This window comes from Diorhabda carinulata, chromosome 3 (assembly GCF_026250575.1).
Source record: "Diorhabda carinulata isolate Delta chromosome 3, icDioCari1.1, whole genome shotgun sequence".
In the NCBI taxonomy this organism is placed as follows: domain Eukaryota; kingdom Metazoa; phylum Arthropoda; class Insecta; order Coleoptera; family Chrysomelidae; genus Diorhabda; species Diorhabda carinulata.
The window spans coordinates 12,003,415-12,023,663 of NC_079462.1; the positions used below are offsets into that span (position 1 = coordinate 12,003,415).

Sequence of the window (20,249 nt, forward strand, 5' to 3'; positions counted from 1 at the left end):
TTTTCCAACATTTGGGGGCTTTTTATACATTGGTTGAATATCATCACCAATGGCACCATCAGACTTGAAATACACCTTTATTATCTATCAATGATACCATTGAATTATTTCTCTACACTTATTCTGTTATGTTACAAAGAAACTTCTTATGCGCCGTTTATTCATCCAGCAGCAACCTTTCTTACCAGAAAAGAAGATATCTACCATTTGATTTCAACTTACATTTCCATTTAAGTAGCATAATTTCTAGTATTCGGTTTATTTTAAACCTCCTAGCACATATATCGAACCTCTATTTTAACAGTGCCATAAGCTCATGAATGAGAATTTTACAGGAAATCCAACAAAAAAATGATTGTAAATTAAATGTTCTCTAGATCAGTTAAATCGGTACTTCGTATCGTACTAAATTCGATAAGCATAATGTTAAAGATATCTGAATGATATAAAATGTAAAGTAAAATCTACAGACAGCTCTAAAAATTTTTTTTGAATGATATGGCACTACTGTTGATGTTAATTTTATTCAGACGATTCTAGTTATAAAAATGGTATCGAAATATTGAATATGGATGGGAAAAGTATATGGAGCAAAAATTGAATAACGTTCGAAAATATAATTTGATGCTTTTTATTTTTGTTGGACCTGGTACTATCTTCGTAATCTTAGCCACTGAATCAGAATTCTGACCTCAGTTAATTGGATTTACATACACAAAAATGAATTTGTATCCGACGACTAACTCAAATATCAATTTAGGTGAGAAAATTATAATATAATAACAAAATGGGCAAATAACTACTTTCTAACTGTATTATCATATGTAAGGATGTCACTTCTCTCGCATTATTCATGATAAAAACATAATTATAAATATCTTAAAAATATCTTGCATCTGTTATTTTTGATTTCCCAATCACCTTACTTCTAATCAAATACATTTTCTATTCCAAATCTCTTATTGGCTCAAATGATCTCATTTGGGTTATTAGTCACCGCTGAAATGTATTTTAGATCATATATGGTGAGAAAATTATGGTACGAAACTGATTTAATAATTTTGTAAAACAAAAAAATCATATGGATTATGAGTTTGTTTGATGTAAATTTATGTCGTGTAGGAATGAAATTAACCAAATTCAATAGACTTTTGATGAAATATGTTTACTAGTTCAACTGAGGCACTGTTGAATTCTTGAAATGCTGCTATCAATCAAATTACAATTGAGCTGAAGTGTAGTCGATTGGATGTTTCGAGAGTTTGGCATCATCCCAAATAACAATATTGTGAGCATTAGATTCCACCGGGTCTATGGGGACTAATCCTTTGAATCAATTCGTAGATTCCGATATTTCAATAATATACTTTTTTAAACAATTGTATTAAAAAAAAAAATGATTATATCAAATTGGAAATTGGTATCGATTTATTGGTCTTATCAAAACCTTTGAGGCAATGATAATGATAATTACATGGCGTTTAATTACTGGAAAAGTTCCTCAATAACCATATTAATATTAATCATCTTGGATCGATAATATATAATTTTCTCCAACTTTTTGCTTCTTAAACCTTCCTATGTTTTTCGTTATTTCAGGTCTCTTTCGATAAATCATCAAATAACAAATTAACTTTCAATCTATTTCGATCTTCATCAAAATATATTATTTTGGAAAAAAAATAGATAACAAAATTTTGAGAGACATATTTTCTATTCAGTTTTGTTCATCATGAAAGTAATACATCCGGTTTCGAGGTACCCAGAGTTTCAAAAACATTTTCTAATATTCATAACACAAATAAATCTGATATTCTACACGTCGCTCTCTTCTAGGCATCAAAGAACTTCTGATTTATTGAATAATATAAAACATCATACGATGAATATTGCATTTGTATTTTCTGGAAATATATTTCTTGGATGTCTCTAAAATTGCGAACTAAGAGACAAATTATTTTTTACAATTACGAGAAGATCTCTGAACTAAAACCAATTTTGTTTGTAGTTGAAAAGTAGTCATAACTCCAAATTGCCCTTGTGAACTGGTCCGTTATTTGTTTAAACTAACTCTAATTACTATTCAACACAAATAACTTATGCATAACGCTTTCAATTCATTCGATCCTCGATGCGGACTGAACAACTACACACAATTTATCATCATCAAAGCGCACATATGAATCAAAACCAACAGATTTCTGTATATGACAAATATCTCACTGTAATATATTCCATAACAAGCGGCTGATATATAATCCTACATTCATATAGACCAGGGTCGTTCGTATTCAAAGAAACAGCAGATTAATATTCTGTGATGATGAAATTTTATGTACCGTCAAACATAAATTGAAATTACTAATTCAGGTACTAAATTGGTGAAGAAACGACTTATTCAGATTTCAAGGGTCATTTGAAGATGGATTGGAATAGAGAACACATATATAAAAACGAAATGAACAAACTTATACATAGATACTTGAGATTAAATATAATAAGAAATTTATGTGTGGGGCTATAAAGGCATTCATATGAAGGCATTTTGAAGAATCTGTCTTAAGTAAACCTAACATAAATATTAGGAACATTCCGTTATGTGAATGGCTGCCTGTGCCAAAATAAAAGGAATTGAAAATCTAACTCAAATATTCAATTCTTATGATAAAAAACTCCGAATCACAGGCCATAAATAGACTTTTTTCAAATTGTTTTTGGTGATAAATCGTCTTGATTCTAGACGTCTTTTAAATAAAAAATTGGTTTTCAGAACACATAAAAATATTAATGTTTTAGCCTGTTGCGATATTTGTCAAGATATAACAATTTGCCTAATCATATCGATAAATATCAACAATAGCATGAATATGAAATTTAAAATATATTTTAACTACAGTATATGATTTTTCTATCCTTAGTTGTCATATCTTTAAAATAAGTAGCAGTTCCCAATCAAATCATTCATAGTTATAATGAAAGTTATAAAACAGAATTAGAAGGTTACATAGTCATTTTTATTATTGACAGTTCTCTCGTTTCCAGGAAAATTAGAATTTCTAGAAATTCTAATTTTCTTGTAATTCATTCTGCTTCAAGAATTTTCGAGGTTTTATAATAACAGTCCTCTTCACTTTTGCGCCCTGTGAAACCGTCTTTACTTTCGTAGCCAGCTTTGGAACCACTGTTTTTTCGTGACTATGAGGCCTAAAGAATGTTCATTCGATTACGTTTCCGATCCAAGGTGAGTCAACGCTTCACCAAACACGGGTATAGCTTAGTTTCTATAATAATTTCATCATCATATCACAATTTTTTTATTTGTAGGAAAAGTCTCACAATACTCACCTCTATAATTGTCAAACAGAAACTGTGTGTCCGAAATTGCTGTGTAGTCTCTCAGTTCAGACGCATATATATTTCTTATATTTCACTCATAAGTGCTGGCCAGTAAAGGTTGGAAGCTTTTGAAAATATTCTTGTACAATTTGTCCGCCATCGTTCGTTAATCGGTACACTTAGAAGATTAAGGCACACCTCGACCAACATTCCTATTCATAATTCGTCATCAACTTTTTAGACGACTCTTCTTAAACAATTTATACCATCATAGCACTTATTTACGGTTCATAGAACTTCATCAACACTTTATCATGAGTTTTGGTCTCCGAATCATATAATGTCGCACGAAATTGAATCTCGACGTGTGGTTTGATATTTCGTTTCTCTATTTTTGTAACAAAAAGTTCCACATACTTAAAACACAACACACAGCTGACGAAGAAATAATAGAAATAATGATCGCACGCAAAAATGTTTCCAGAGATACCCCGCTCTCAAGAAATTATACGGTAATGGTTTAGATGTAACAAGGTAACTTCGTACCTCGTATATCATCAGCGGTATCCTGAACTGAAACACCAAATACACGAACATTCAAAAGATTAATGGATCGCTACGTTCACACTGGATCAGTGATATATGAAAAAAACGAAGGAACAGAAACTATTACTTCCGAGAAGAGAAATGTGATGGATGCATAGTTAGCCGTTACCGAGAATCATCACATTAATAATCGTGAAATTTCCAGCCAACACGACATTAATCAAATATCGGCCATCAATAACTTCCACACACAATATAAAATGTATCTGTACCATATTCGATTATATCTAGAATTGAAAGACGATGATTATCCTGAAATTTTTGTGAATTTTGTGAAATTCAGGAATTTCCTGCTTTCCAACGACTAGCTGTAATTTTTATCATTTCTTCACAAGCAATACGTATATTGTGATAATTAAAAGCTGTAATATATGGTGGTATGTTCATGAGCTGTGAACTAATTACTGAAAAACGTTGTAGCATGACCGCATTACAATCGATTCACGTGATATTTGCACTGCTTTGCTATTTACAACATAGTTTTCGCAATGTTGAGGCACAAAATATGTTTAATGATATCCGGTGTGGAACAACCAAATGGAATAAATTCGTTAATGAATTGATGCGAATATTTTGAGAAAACGCTTGGATATATTGAGTCGAGGAAAAAATATACAGGCTGTGTCATGTGACAGTGACCAATACCAATTTATTTTTTTTGATTCTATATTACAAATTCGCTACATTACACCAAAAACCTGATGAGATATACTGATTATTTGGAACACTCGCCGCAAACGTCGTAGCGACATGTTAATCTGATATAGAAATGTCTTCTAAGGTTACTCAACATCTAATGCGTTACTGATCTAATCTCAAGCATGATGCGTCGTTTTAAGTCATCTAAGTTGAGAAGTGGAGCTCTGTATGTAACACTGCAGGAAGTAGTAATAGGACTCATTCAAAGTATATAAGAAACTGGTACTCAGGCAGGGTGAGCCCCTCTTTCTTTTACAACTGTACCGTGAATAGCGACAAATTAACTCCGATATTGACGGACTACATCACTTTCCACTTGAACAGAAACTTCCACTTTAACGGCAACGCACTCCCCTCTTCATCCCACCCACTACCTTCACTTCTGTTGCAAAGCTATCGATATCTCTTTGAATAACGAGATAATCATCTTTATCTACTATTACAAACACCTTCTATGCATCTGACGAAACCCATCACACACATTCAATCGATTGTCGTCCCTATTACCTGATGAACCGGTTCACGAGCCAAACGGCCGACGATAGGGAATAATGCAGACATACGCGCCCGCCCCCCATTTAAATCAAATTTTCCAAAAAATCGGATAAAATATATAAATTTTTTCAAAAAACAAAAAAAAAACCTCAAACCATGAAGAACAGTGTTCACTTACTAGAACTATCCTTTCGTTCTCTTCCGACTAATATCGCAGCTTTTCCTCCTTGTTAGTAAAGACAGCAAACAGAACCCTACACAACATTCACAACCCCAGCGCAATTCGAATCAAATGCGTGTAGAAAAAAGCACAACGATTGAAGAAGAAACGATTTCGTTTTGTAATGTTTCTAGCACCACAACCAAAAAAAAAATAGACTTGGAGAGAGATATTTTGTGAGTATGACCAGTTATTCAACAATCCCTATATATGTAAGAAGATGAAACCTAAACATTAAGGGATTTTCCTCTATATAATAAATTATTAGGTACAACGTAGAGACAAGCCAGATCAGGTTCAAGTAAATGACAATTATTCGCAGACGGTAGTCAATAACGATCAGACCAAAACCTGGATGGATTTCACAAAGCTCTGTGAGTTCATCCACTCTATTGGGATTATACAATGCTAATGCAGAAACAAAAAACAGTGAAAGATTTTTACAAATCTTTGCAACACGGGATTGTTCATCTACAATATTTGATAAACGATCGAAAAGAACTGTCATTGAAGAAATATAAACTGCAACGGATTCATTTCCACCCGTATTTCGATTGAGAATTTCCATTTCTTAATTAAGCAACAAGATCTAACCATGAGTTAAATGTATTAGGATTGTTGAGATACCATGTGAAATTACTTTCTAGAAATAATTCACAGGACTGTAAGAATATTTCGTCATCAGAAATAAGTCTCGGTTAGTGAAATAAGTTAACCTCAAATTTATTTGGTTAAAATTGAATAGTACTACAAGTCTCAGTAGGATCATCTTCAAATGTGTAATTCTGAATAATGAAAAACTACGATTAGCTTTTTTACGGGCAAATTAACCAGTAAACAGTCGTCGATTTTCCTTAACTGTATCAGATACAGGTACATTTCTCAAACTCATCTCATAAGACAGTTGATGAGTTTTTAAATGATTTACTCGCATCATTCTAATTTTATTTTATATTCAAATTAACAAATACTTATTTATTAATCAAATAAAAAATTATAAGAGAGAACCTTAATATTATAGGTATCAGTTTTAAAAACAAAAGAAGAAATTAGAAAATCCGCAAATACTTCCAAAATCAATTAACAAGGTTAGGTTAGCAAGGTTCTTAGAAAACTTGAGTACCTTAACAGATACGTCAACATTTTGTCGAAATCAGAAAATAAAACAGAATGAACTAAAACACAAAAAGGATCTAGAACCTGCTGAAAAAATAGTTGGTCTACGAGGAAACCAGCAAATTTTGAATAATATACTGCTATTCAGTATAATGAGAATCTTGATATTGAAATTATACGGTGACAAATATATAATACTAAAAATATTGAGTTGACTATCAGCAACATTTTTTAGGAAGTGGTATTTGGCATCAGTTAAAGTATGTAAATAACTGGTACTTAGATGGGGTAAACAACCATTATTAAATTGGACACCATCAACTTTTTAATGACCTACGTGAATGAAAAAAGGTAGGAAAGCTGAAATCACCTTATGAAATAATTAGATAAAAACTAAAACGATTCCCGGACACGATTATTCAATTTAATAACTATTGCTGTGACAAATGAAAAAAATTTCAACAACAAATTAATTTTTGGAAAAAAAAATAAAGTCGCATCAATTGTCTATACAAAAGAGCACAACAAATAAAAGCAGTAATAAATTGAAAACAATTGAGATTTATATTTATTATGATAAAACTCGGACTTATCTATAGAAATCCGGGATAGTTGCAGCGCTCAACTGGATTCCGAGATGTTGTAGTTGTATTTGTTGGTTTGTTATGGTACATCGGTTGAATCCATTGCTGAACTCTCAACCTGGCAGCTGTAGAACTGCGGGAAAAATTAAGATGAGGAAGGAAAAGGGAACACATACATAAATTACTAAAGAAGGAACAAGTAGGTAGAACAGATGTGAATGAAAAGAGCTTATTCTCTAATATATGAAAAAACTGAATTTATATTTTCTTATATTATGACCAAACAGCAATCTGTTCTATTTTATTTGTTCTGTTTCCCAAATAAATACGTATTTACACGGAAACTTTTATACAAAATTTGCTTGGAACGAAAGAAATTAATAAAGATAACAGGACTTTTTGTGAGCTCTATAATTAAAAAACAAGTTAAAAAGATATTTCATAAATTCATCAGCGAATATAAAGAATAATATCACGACAAATTTACTTTAATTTGAACACTTGAGTGTAGAGGACGATTTAACAACCAACCTGTTTTATTGAATTCTTTGAATAGAGTGGGAGCTCGATAACACCTTAATTTCTCCAAAAACTGGAATATTATATCAAAATAAATAAATCAGGATTAAATACTGTGCCACAATACGTCAAGAAAAGAATATTCAAAATGCTTAAAAAAACGTCGAACGGTATATTATATCCTCACAAAAAGAAGTCTAATGGAATCTTATCAAGATGTCGTGCTGGCCATTGTATCGATCTGCGCCCTATCCTTCGACTTGGATGAAATTTGATCAAGTACGGACATTTGACTTGAGAATAAGGGCGGTGTGTTCTAGCTTCCATCAATGATGATATGACCTACGATATAATTTTCAACAATTCCTATCCAAACATTTATTTATGTTCTTCTCTCAACCAGTGATGATTCTCATTAGACAAATAGAGGATTAAAATGACCGTGAAGTGTAATTTTGCTGTCAACAGAAAATGAAACTCTCCTTCCTAAATCGTCATCAATGAATATTCTCTGTTGGTACCATTTAATATTAATGCATTTTATATTCTTTCAATATTCGAGAAAGTTGAACGCATGAACGTATTTTTCGTTTGGTTATTATCATATTGTCTGTATTGTTCGTTGTAGCTAATAATAAGATGGGAGGTGTATAAAATATAATCAGTTAGTGCTGGTTGGTGCTTTTTTCCGGAAACCTTGTTCAAGTATTGGTTAAGAATAAGTGGCTGAACTATGTTTTTTGTCCTACTATTTCCAAAAAGAACAATAATGCGAGTAACTTGGTCGTCTACTCGTTCAGTAAGTTTTTCATTCGATGCATTATATGTTTTTCTAATTTATTCACACTATTACTATCGGTGAGGTGAATTTATAAACACTTTCTTCCACTTATTTAATTTATTCAAACACACTAGAATTAACTAACTTGTATAATAATAAACTTATCTATACTTGTATAATTTCTGTCCTAGTTTACTTAAATTCACTGGTTACTCTTCTATTTCGTTCTGTTACTATGACTATTCATTATAAACTAACTAACTGCGCTAAACAAACTTGTTTATATATACAAACAAAGTTTTCAAAAATTCTAGAAAATAAAAGTTGTATCGGTGTATCTAACGTGCCATGTCTTCGCCAAACAGGACCGGCTTCACAGCCTATATCGCGGACTTGTTCGTAACATTATATTTGAACAAAACAGCACAAGTGAAAATAGATAATAATGTTTCCAAAACAATCTAGAGGGGGGTAAGACCAGGATTTATGCTGTCCCCACTCCTGTTTAATTTATACTCTTAGGTGATTTTTCGGAAGGCTCTGGAGGATCTGAAGATAATAATAGATGTTGATGGAGTGGTAGATTAACAATATCAGATATGCTGATTACACAGTCTTAATCGCTGATAAATTGTCGGATACAAAACAATTAAACAATAAAGTAGAACAAAGCAAAACAATGGGTTTAAATAAAAGCAGAAAAAAATGTTTTGATCATATATAGAAACCGCAATATATAAGAAAATTCCAGCACAACATTTAATGCCAGGCCCATACAAAGTAAGTAAATTTGATTACTTGATCACATAAAATTTCGAAAAGTTTTTACCTGTTCCCACTTTGACTATAATTGAGATTCATGAATTGCTACGTGAGTTTGCTGTGTGCGTCTCTACGGTATTGGAGGTGGGACATTGAAGATGGATGAAATTAATAAATAAGAGACTTTAGAAATGTGTACATACCGCAGAATCTTCAAAGTACCCTGACAAATGTACAAACAATTGAAGACATACTAAAACGTGATAACAAACAATGAGAACTCTGAAATTATTGAAAATAGGAAAACAGCCTACGAATTATCAATTTTTGTTAATATAGAGAGAGATATCGGAAGATACGATGAACAGACCTTAACGATATACAGTCGTTAATACACCGCAAGGAATAGAGAAATAACTGTTATCACAAAAATCCATTAATTGATTACATTATAAGAAGAAGACATGATCACATGCGTTTTCATAGTGGAAAATACGAAGAAAAAGGTTATGAAAGAAAACTTGAGCCACGAATAGAGTTTAATGCGTTCCCAGTGTATTGAGAAAATTTGGTTAGTTAATGCAATTTTATATTAGATATAAATATATTGCATTATATAATATCAACATGTCACATTAATTGAGAATTTTGTAGTATAACAAGCTAAAAGACAAATAAGTATTCAAAATTACAAATATCACTGATAATTTGCCGATTAACTCGAACTCCCGAATAGGAACTTGTTATTATCTAGGGGCGTTCCGTTATCAGTCCAAACCAATTCCTGTGAAATAATGAGGTTCCTGTAAAGACATCTTGAATTTCCCGAGCGCGTTCCTTTCACAACCACTTAATATCTCATAATTCCAATTATAAGTGTTAAAACCACTACAAGGTATTGTATAACATTAAATAATTGGATATGTTAGGTAAATACGAGGAATATTCGAATACATTGTTAAGTTTTCAGTTTATTGTGCTAATATTAATTCATTCCTAAGATTTGAATTTGTATGTGATGAATATTTATTTGTTATCTTAGAGTATATCCCCAAAATTGAGGATATATAATTCCTTGCTTTTTTGTGCTTGTAAATTGATTCATTCTATTGTTATGCTTATGGCAGCTGCGGTGGGGTTCCGTAGCTGTTCATACACTCCTCAGTTTTAGAGTGTTTTTCTATGTTTTTTGCGTAAAATCGATTTTCGAGGGTGCCGAGCCCAAATCTGGTCGAGTAATTGAATTGTTTATAATAAAAAAAGTTTCAAATAAAAAAGATTTGTTTTAAAAATATCTATTAAAAAGGTATAGATTTTTCAAGAAATCAATATTAAAAAAAGTTTTCGTCGATGTAATGCAAAATTATTGCAAAATTTGTGTTTTTTTTTTCACTTTATCAGTCATTACTCGGTTCCTACATGACATATAAAGATTTAAAGTAGCTCATATTAAACGTCAAATTTGAAACTGCAGAAGATGTGGTAGACCTTTAAAATATTATCTGTTAGACAAATACTGGAGTTTGAATGTACAAATTTTCATGAAAAAACCACTGTATTTTGTTTATAAGTGTTTTAAGGATATTTAAATTTAAAATAAACGAGATGTACCGTATTTTAGCTACAAGTGCTAATCGATACAAACATTTTGACTAATACCAATTATGTTTTCTACCCTTAATTGTGAAGTTATTCAAATTTAAATCTGCGCGATCCGAGGCTAGAGTGCGTTTCCGCGATAACTTCTTTACAGTAGCTCAATTGAAGATAATTTTGTATGATTTCAAAATCATATTAATATTTGAAAATATTTATTATTCCATTGTCTTATTGCACCTTATCTTTTTTTTAAACTTTTCCGACGAAAATTACGACATCTATGTACGAATATGTATTCTCCATCTATTTTCGTAGAATAATCGTTTTTACACGTATTATCTGTATCAAATTTACAAAAAAGGAGACTCTTCTTAATCGCGGGCGCGCACTTCATCCTCTGATCCCGCAGTTTAAAACCTGAATAACTTTACAACTAAGGGTCGATAACATAACTGGAAATAGTCAAAATGTTCGTATCGATTAGCACAAGCACAAGCCACCGAAAGTTTCATCTCGTATTTTTTTTTAAATTTCTATACCCTTGAAACATTTATAAACAAATTACGGTACTTCTTTTCATGAAAATTTGTACATTTAAACCCCAGAGACTTTTTAACCGATAATATTTCTAAGGTCTACTAAGTCTCATTTTAAAGTTGGAACCTTACCGTTTAAAATGAGCTGCTTGAAATATTTCTACGTCATGTAGGAACCGAGTAAAACTGTCAATTTTGCAATAATATTGCATTATACTGACAAAAACTTTTTAAATATCGTTTTTTTACAAAAAACTGTGGACACCTTTCTGGTAGACCTTCTAAAAACTAATGTTTAACTGAAACTTCTCTCATATCATTGTTTATAATAAATGTTCTGACCAGATTTGAGATCGGCACCCTCGAAAAATCGATTCTAAGAATTAAACAGTATAGGAAGACGCTCTAAAACTGAGCGGAGTTTGGAACGACTACAGGACCCCTCCCCTAGCTACCGTAGTTAAGCTTAGAAACATAAATAATATGACAATTTATTGATTGATTGACTCAAATTTCTGACATATTGTTGAACATTGAGCATGGTTAACTTATATTTCATAAGATTATTTTGATTGATTTGTTTGTAAATGTTCAATTTATATTTGTATTAAAAATCAATTAAAGTTAATTAACTCAACTCTATTTTAATAACCGGGTAGTTTTCGATAATAGCTTGTACTCAGACAGTGTATTTCCTCTTCCAGTGTGGGTATTTTTAAGTCATATCGTCTCATGGTTCATTTACCATGAGGCGTTAAGATTGTTGCGCAGTATTTTTAACTAAATTCGTTGGATTATATTCGATTTTTAAAGCTTTAACAGCTCGATAGCTACAAACCAAAGGTTGGGATTGGCTGAATCATGCATCTGTACAAAAGGAGTATGAGTTTGGTTGTTTTACCAAGAAACCACTGCATTTATTTGATCTTGATATTCATTGTGATTTTTTTACTATACATGGGCGAGGGAATATAATATAATACTGTGATATTCTATAACTCTCGACCTGTTGGTGAACCTATTTTCCAGAATTTTGAGGTGCTCTTGAAGTTTATTCGTGACTACCTCAGGATTACTCTCTAACGCGAGGACAGCAGTGTCTTCTACGAACGTAACGAAGTATGTATTGTCCATTTTTAAAATGTCTGCCATGAATAATAAGCATAGGAATACGCATAAGACACTTCCCTGTGGCACACTTGATTTGATGGGGTAGTTGATAGAGGAATTTGGTTCGGAAGCAGTGATCATCTAGGTAGGTTTTTAGGATTATCACCTAATTACTTATACCTAATTGTTAATTCCTGATCTACGATTTTTGTGGCTAAGGTGAGTTTTTTTCATATACTATATATAATTTTTTGGTTAGATGTCATATCAGAATGGATTTTTTTAGTTTATGAAGTAACCCTTGGTTCCAGGCACGGTCGAATGCTTGCACCACGTCCAAAAACTACAGTACATACTTTTTTCTCCTCATAACTTCTTATGATTTCTGTTTCTGATTTATTTCTTTGTTATCACCTAATTACTTATTATCTCGAAAGTCTCAATATATTAGCCAAATTTGACACGTATATGTGAGACATTTATAAAGGGATCGAAAGTGGCTCCAAATGGTTCATGTAATATTACACATGTTGCAGCTCGCCGATTCTGTCACTTAAATTTGTCTTGACCCGCTACCGCATGTCTAGAATAGCGCCTTCTCTTCATTTCTGAGTCGCATGTGTTGCTGCACTTTATTGATAATATTCATCGCATAGAACTAGAAGGTTTCCAAACAATTCAGTTATTCATAATTATCTGGTGTTTTTTAAAAAAATTTTATTGAGAAGCAAAATCTCTCCATCAAAAGCATGCACATTGCTCGTACAGCACAAAGGTAGTCAGATTTTAGATTGATTTGAGCATTGGTTGAAGGACCTATAGCTGCTTCTGGAACGTATGTATCACAATAAGTCACAAAGAAATATCGTCGAAGAAATAATGGAATAATAAAATATTGATTTAAGAACAAACCAGACATTTATGATATAATAAGTTTGATAACTTATGAGCAAAAATATTCACAATTTTTGGCGATTGGAAATCATGCCTCAAATTCTTGAATATCTTCTATTCTATTATGTGATTGTCGAATAATTTTTATCATTTTAATTCCATTGATCAAACTCAAAATTGTAGAAACAGAATAGTGGAATTCAGAAAATTAAATAGGATGGAAATTAGTAGGAGTAAGAGAGAGAACAAAAGCTTGTAAAAACTGAACAAACATGAAGATAACTAAATAAAGATAGAAATACGATAAAATTCCAATATATAAAAGAAAACCACAATGAGTAACAGAATCATAGGTAAAAGCAATAGGTAATGGATAGTATATGAGGACATAGCAAAATTAAACAATTGTGCAGTATGCCCGGAATTAAATATTATTATTAGAATAGGTGTCTTTACAGAGTAGAAGTAAATAAGGCCTCAAATTATTGCGATATGTAGGAAAAGATAATTTCGATTTAATTTCAATTGGTAAGTGATTGTGCATTTTTATCGCATTGTAACATATTGAGCCTTAACTGTTTCAGAACGTGGAGTAGATAGTTGAAGGTCGTGATCCGTGTTCCTAAGTGGATAGCCGTGCATCGATCCTTGGGAAATTAGAGAATAGTGCTTACGAATTAGGCAAACGGACACAAAGATGAATTCGTATCGTCGATCTTTTCTTCTAATTTGTTGTTATTGGGGTCTAATTTTTTTTTTCTCTTTTATGTGACAATTGTTTAGTTCGGTATGATAAAATATATCAATTATGTTCTTTCCTCTTCTTTTTCGTTCAGTCTTTTAAGTCATCATATTTTTTATCTCTCATATTAACTAGCTATAGCACCAAATATATAAGTATGATACGAAATTTGTGTTTGTATAAACTTATACCTAATTGTTAATTCCTGATCTACGTTTTTTGTGGCTATGGTGAGTTTTTTTCATATAATATATATAATTTTTTGGAATTGTGTTGATTGTTTAGTATAAGGGAAGTCTCATATATTTGTACATGTCACCAGTTTTTCTATGGTAGAATTCCGTAACTGGGTGATTTTTTTCTATTCAGAACTTTTCTCTTCGGGTGTGTAACATTTTGCATTTAAATTCCTTCATGATTTTCAGGAATAATTGCGCCTTTGTTCCGTAGTTGGCTCTTGATATTATCTGCATATTGTAAGTGGTGAATTTTATATCCCGTATGTTGTTGGAGTACAAGCAAAATAATAGTTTCGTGTGAGTGTTGGTGTAGTGGTAGTGTGAACATAAACAGAGCGTAAACCAAAAATCTGGAATCTCTGAAGACGATACTGAAACCAGGACGGACATTGTAATTGTGAGTGTTGGTCAAGTGGTAATGTAAACAGTGCGTTTAGGATAAATTATCAACGGAATGAATTTGAGTCATTATTCCTACCCATATGTAACATCAATGTTTTTGTTTAGTAGTTACTAATAATCAATTCCAATAATGCTTTAGCTCACAGCGTTGTTGAATGTATACAGCTCAGGCATTGTTCTCGTGAAATTTTATGTATTTTTTCAAAAATTGGATGAGGAGGCAGATAAACAAAAATATTGTTCCAAATATTTGAGAAAATATTCATGTCATGTATTAAAAACAGACTTCATATTTCCAAAATTGTTTATAATATTTCATAAAATTTGATTACATTGGTTCTCAACATAAGTACTATTTAGTGAATAAGATAAAAATTCCAGTCTTGATCATGTGTGTTGATCATGCAACAAAATTCAGGAGATGATTGCTTGTGTGAAATTAAGGTGGGTCTTCCCTGTAACAAAATTTCCTCAGCCCTCCCCTTTCCGAGATATCACCCTCAAAATCGAGTATATATTTTTTTTCTGAAATTTCAGTGAAGCTAAAAACTTGAAATATTGTAATTTTAGGACTTACTACGGGTATATCATAAATATTTCTGTTACTTCATACGGGGATGAAATAAGCAGTGTTTACCATTTTATATGAAATTTTTTTTCAAGATGGAGTTTATAACTTGAAATCCTTGTTTTATTTGAAAATATTTTCTATTGTGAGATTTTTTTCCCAAAACCAATAGCTGCAGAGAAAAAACAATGAACATCATAATTTAAGGATTGTATGTCAGGTTGGCCGAGGAAATTTTTCATAGGAAAGAAGCATCTTAGTTCCATACGAGCAATCATTTTCTGAAATTTGTCGTTTAGAAATATGCTGTATATAATGTGCTAATAACTACTTTCAATAATTAGTTTTATTTGTTGACGTTAACAATATAATAATGATCCTAATCGCATATAATTTTCCATCTATATCAATTAATACCGAAGATGAAAACAGAAAGCTACAATGAAATAAAAAGACAAAAAAACCATTTATAGGTTTATACGAATTTGTAGCAGAAACACAATAAAAATTTCAGTAGAAACCATTTTTATCTCAATAATAAACGTGTAGCGATCAGAAACTCATATTTCATACCCCCTAGTATGTCTGAAAACTCTCAATTTTTTATAATTGAAGAAATATTTCATATAGAAATAAGTATTATATCAAAAATGAGTGGAAAAATTTAAATTGTGTTTATTCCGTTCGACATTATATTACATACTCAAATAATCCCATGAAATATCATGAATTATTGAGAAAAATATAGATCCAAATATACTCTGAAAAGAATACACGAGCACGAAATAGGTAACAGTCAATACAACATAATACAAATTTGGGGATAAAATATAATGACGAATTTATGGCTGTGCTCTGTATTCTTATATCTATATCAACTGATGAAATTGCGGCAACTGTCTTATATAAATTTATCACCGAGATTCTAGTTTTTTTCGATTATGTGCATGGTATACCAACAATGGAATCAAGAAATTGAGACAAATAATTGATTCGTGTAACGAAAACTCACATTACAGATTGAAAAAAATAATAGAATTAGAATAAAATGAAAACTCAGTAGTATAAAATTAGAGCAAATAATCTATAGAATTAAATTCAAAGGGACTCTCTTACTGCAGGAACAATTCAATTATATGAAACTTATTACAATTTTCGAATTTTCCAACCAATCGGAACGTTATTTTTCTCAAATATCTACTTTTGTTCAGTTTTTGAGGTTATATCTTTTTTAGATGATAAGCATCTTATATGCACCCAAACCTCAAATTGAGAACCGGAAAATTATAGATTCAGTTCCAAGAACCTAAATCCTTTTTTTTTGTCCGATTTTTCCAAGTTGACCATAAATATGTAATAGTTTGTTTCTACGTGGCCTAGACTGTGAATATTATAAGACAAATGAACCGAGGGTCAGATAGGAACTATACATAAGCTCTTCCTCTTCTATAAACAGCTTTCTGCTCTAAAAATAGTGAGGACTATAATTGACTTGTTAGAACATCAAACATTACTCTAATATTATAATTTTTCTCAATGCAGTTAATAGAATTATTCAACTATCATATCTTGAAATTACATACTCAACTACTGGAGATGCCTGGAATGTACAAAAAACAAAATAATTACTGATTGAAACGTTTGATCAAGAAATACTTCAATCCTTCTATAAACAAAATAAATATTGGATATCAAATACCTAACTTCACCAAATTGTAAATATGGAATAAGAGTTGTGAGAAAGCAAGAAAATACAAGTTTTTACGAGTTATTACAAATCCTTCTTTGATACCTTCTTCTATACTAAACTATTTCTAGTCCTCAGGAATATTGCTAAATCATTTCCATAAATTGAATACCTTATTTCAATTCATCAATTACCAATGAGGGAGTGCATGCAGGTATTGGATAATTCAAAATATTTCAGTCACGATTTAGAATTACAAGATTACAATTCGACAGAACAAAGTGGCTTTTGCGAAAATCTCTTCAGCTAACTAACTATATATTGAATGTGCAGCCATATTTTTTGACCTCAAGATTGCCTATAATTCTGTTTGACATGAGAGAATTATGAAATCGTCACAGCAAATATCAAACAATGATCTTATCTCAAATAATATTCAGAAATTGATTTAGGAATGATATTTTCAAGCACAAGTTTATGGATACCTACCTCAAAAAAAAGCTTCAATAGAATGGAATACCATAATGCTCCAACTTAAGTATAACCAATTTAATCACTATCAATAAACTTTCATAGACTTGTTACTCTTAAATCAGATATAGACCATATTCGTACGACTCAGTTTGTTTGTACAAAAAACGATGGTTACACTTTACAGTAGCTAATAAATTTTAAAAGAGGTTGAATTCAGTAGGATCAAAACTCTTTCTTTTAAATATGGAAGGTATGCATTACTTCATTGAAAGAAGTATTCAACATCAAATACTCTATTTAAAGATCAAACCTGCCCAATACGTAGATAGTAAACGATGTATAGGCATGAGAGTATGATAGTTTTCATAAAATGAATATATGCAATCTGTTTGAATGGCTTGTCAGAACAGACAATATGAAGTTAGTATAATATTCTAGTAAAAAAAGTTTCTTTAGTCAGACAAAATTATAGCTTCGTTTTACAAATAGCTTCAGGAACAAATTATACCATCCCAACTGCAAACATGAATTGTGAGTTAATTAAAAATTATTACTATCCAGAGGGATTGATAGTAGTAACTTGTTAAAGTAACTCTCTATCACCGTGAAATGATTCCCTATTTCATATCCGACTAAAATTGTATCTACGCTAGATATGGGTGATTCCGTTCTGACTGTGATATTCAATGTCCTGTATTGTTTTTTTGTACTAGTCATTAATTAATAATCAATTAATAAAAATTTTGTGTTAATTGAATAATTCTTAAGATATTTAAACATTATTTTTATACAATATAACTTGCCACTTAAAGAAAACTTATACTACATCACTTGAATGTCAGTACCGTGTCATGTCCATTCCTAGAATTTACCGATAAATTATTAATTTTTTTTGTCGTAACAAATGATTTAAACTAATTACCTTATAAATTCTAATGTTTATGATCAAACTGAGGAAAATTGATGCACTTGTTGTTTAATATCTTAAGTTACCATGTCAGTACCGTGTCATGTCCATTCCTAGAATTTACCGATAAATTATTAATTTTTTTTGTCGTAACAAATGATTTAAACTAATTACCTTATAAATTCTAATGTTTATGATCAAACTGAGGAAAATTGATGCACTTGTTGTTTAATATCTTAAGTTACCATGTCAGTACCGTGGATAAATGAGTCAGTACCGTGGAACTCAAAATCCGACATTTGTGTCTTGCTCGTGATACTTTGAAGTTGTAGTAAATTCCTCTTAGAGTTTTATTTTCACAGTAAAATAGATGAATAATATGCATAAAAAAGTTAGAAAAGTTAAATTTTAAAATCTTGAAATTTTGAATACAAAAAATCACAGTTAGAACGGAATCACCCATATATCCTTCAGTAGAAAATATTGATACTAGACATATACGAAGTCAAGATTTTTCCAGTTCTTAAATGGCACAAAATCCTCAACTAATTACTCTTCAACAACTCTGTCCTTGAAATACATTGGGCCATATATTTAACACGCAGAGTCAATAAAAACACAGAGATTGATGTCTTTTTGATCAAAGTTTATTAATTTTTCTTTATTTTTAGTCAAATCATAATTGAAATATTGAATATAGTGAAATATTCAAGTTATTTTCCAAAATAACGGCTTTTTTCGTCGTCTGATTTCATTGATCCCCCACGGCCTCAAGCGACTGATAAGCCGTGGGGGAAAAGCCAACCGAAGGGAATTCTTGTCGATTTTTGTGTTATTTGGCGCCTTTGCCGTTTAGTATTTGTTCTGACTTAGTGTTGTTCACGTTGTTTACGTTTCTTGCCAGCGATTGCAGTTTAGGATTTGTACTGACTATACTGACGCGATTTGGATTCTGTATTGTGTTCATAATAATAAGAATTTATGGGAAGATATTTTGAGAGCTAGTGAACACTATTTTTCGCCCGATGTGAGTGAATATGAACCATCGGATAGTCAATTACCTGATTCAGAAGAGGATGTCGAAAGTTCGAGGAGAAAAATTAGACTTTCCGTTTCACCGAAAGCTGCAGTTCAAACAGTGAGTGTTCCAAGTACTTCAGCAAAGCGTGCAGTTTTTCCAGAAGTATCCAGTTCCGCTTCTAATTCTCAAGCACTCCCACCGGCGTCTGACACTGATAATTTAGATGATATAGAAGAAGTTATTCGAAAAAATCTTAACTACACTGAAGAAAACGCAGATGAAGGAGAAGTTCCGACAAATATTATTTGTTCGCCTGTTACAGGAGAGAACTTGATTGAATTTTCTTACACCGTGAAAAATTCATGAATTTGTGCTGCTTATTACGAGTCTCATAAAAAATCGCTGTATGATTTTTACAAAATTATGTGTACTAACGAACTATTTGATTTCTTTTTGGAACAAACTAATTTAACGCCGAAGAACGGAAAATGGCAAAATCAAAAGCTCGTATTCATTATTGGACGGAAACCATTCGTGAAGAAATGGAAAAATTTCTTGGGTGTATTATGCTAATGGGTTTGGCTTAAATGCCTTCCATAACCTCTTATTGATCGACTAATAAGATTTATACTAATTTCCTAAAACTATCATTGAAAACATGGCCTTTTTACAGGTAACCAAAATGTTCGTGACAAAGCTTCTAGAATTCTTTCAAGCTCCAATTGTTCCAGGCGAATCTAAATGTATAGATGAAACCTTAGTGCCTTTCAAAGGCAGGTTGAAATTCAAGCAATATATTTCCAACAAGCGCCATAAATTTGAAATAAAATAAAATAAAAAAATGGCTACCTTTATGATATTTCCATTTACTGCGGACAAGAAAGGAATCCAAATAAAGAACAAACTCTGTTTTCTAGCGTCGTCTTGAAATTAACCGTTAACTTACTAAATC

General features: G+C 31.4%; 1 protein-coding gene and 1 long non-coding RNA gene across 3 annotated transcripts in view; one reads left to right on the forward strand and one right to left on the reverse strand.

Moving 5' to 3' along the window:
* Nucleotides 1–20,249, forward strand: part of LOC130891180 (alpha-2C adrenergic receptor) — a 962,342-nt gene that overhangs the window by 334,578 nt on the left and 607,515 nt on the right. The window lies entirely within an intron of this gene.
* On the reverse strand, nt 18,117–18,622 carry LOC130891182 (uncharacterized). The gene is made up of 3 exons (XR_009058862.1): nt 18,451–18,622; nt 18,292–18,389; nt 18,117–18,230 (listed from the first exon to the last, which is right to left on the reverse strand). It is a non-coding gene; the product is annotated as an uncharacterized LOC130891182 (long non-coding RNA).